We start from the raw sequence: 1,514 nt of genomic DNA on the forward strand, positions 1-1,514 counted from the left end.
AACTGGTAAAAATAATGAATTTAAATTTATATCAAAATTAATATTCTTATTAATATTATTCTTTCTGTATTTTCGTATATATTTTTAAATTAAATTATAAGATATTGAATCGTAAAATCTAATAACAGAGTTTTTTATTTTATATTTATAATAATTATTTTTCTAATTTACTTCCATGTTTTTTAAAATGATATAATTTATATTATTTTTATTAGAATCAAAATATAATATAAAATTTTGTAATATATTATTTGATTAACTCATAGAAATATTTTATTATTTAAGAAACTTACTGTTCTTTTTCTTGAGCATTTGAGAATCTACATTGTTCAAACTCTTCACTAAGTTTCTGATATGTTATTTGAAGAGATTGTTTTTCTTTTTCTGTATTAAATTTTAAAGCAGAAAGTCGTTCTTTAGTTTCCTTCTGAGATACAAATTTTTTCCGTATATCTTCAGAATCGATTGAACCTAATTTATTAAAAATGTTTATTTTACAATTTTTTAGGTTAATTACATTTGCAGATAACTCATTTTCATTCACTCTTATTTTATATAATACCAGTAATTTGTTTTAATCTTATATAGGTAGAATCTGATACTTCTTGATTATCTGATGATTCATTACCAACCAAACGTTGTTCATCGCAAGAACTATGAATTGAATCATGACGAGATAATTTTTGACCAGGAGGGAAAATTTTTCTTTCTAATCTTTCTAACTCTAATTTCCTCTCTTCTACTTTAGCCCTAAAATTAATTGTGTCATTTTTTTTTATTTTAGGGTAGTTAAAATAATTTTTATGTTTACCTTATTTGTTCGACTTGTCGCATACGGAACTTTGCGATGTTGGTTGCATTTATTTCTTTCTTTTGTAATGTATTTCTAGTTTTGTCTCTTGCTTGAACAGCTTCCTCATTGATTTTCTACTTAAAAAATATTTAAAATGTCATTGACATAAATCAATAGCCGCGATAATAATAATAATAAAATAGTTATAATACTTCGAGCCTATGTATTTCTTTTTGTTGATTTGCTATAGATTTTTCTAACTTATCTAAAATTGAATCAAACAAAACAGAATCATCCAGCAATTGATTTCTTATTGATCTATACTTGCGTGTCACATGCGAAGCTTCCATTCTGCTCATATCGACTTGATGAGATCGATTTTCTAGCACTGACAAAGACTGTACAATAATATATAACGTTTCATTGTAATTGATTTAGACGTGAAAATAACTAGCAAGTGATTTATCTCACTTTAGCGGTATTCAAATCCCTGCTCATTGCAGAGCTGATCTTTGACCGTAAGTCACTCCATTTTTCAAATAAATTATTCAACTTGGATCTTTTCTAAAGCAATAACGGAAACATTAAAACAAATCTAGATTGCTTTAGACTATTATACATTACCTGATTAATATCATGTCTAATTAGATCAGTTTTTTTCTTCACATCAATCAACTTCAAATCCAAAATATCCAACGCTTCATGATATTTTTTTTTTTTT

The sequence above is a fragment of the Daktulosphaira vitifoliae genome, unplaced genomic scaffold (assembly GCF_025091365.1).
Source record: "Daktulosphaira vitifoliae isolate Bord-2020 unplaced genomic scaffold, ASM2509136v1 Scaffold_17, whole genome shotgun sequence".
NCBI lineage: Eukaryota > Metazoa > Arthropoda > Insecta > Hemiptera > Phylloxeridae > Daktulosphaira > Daktulosphaira vitifoliae.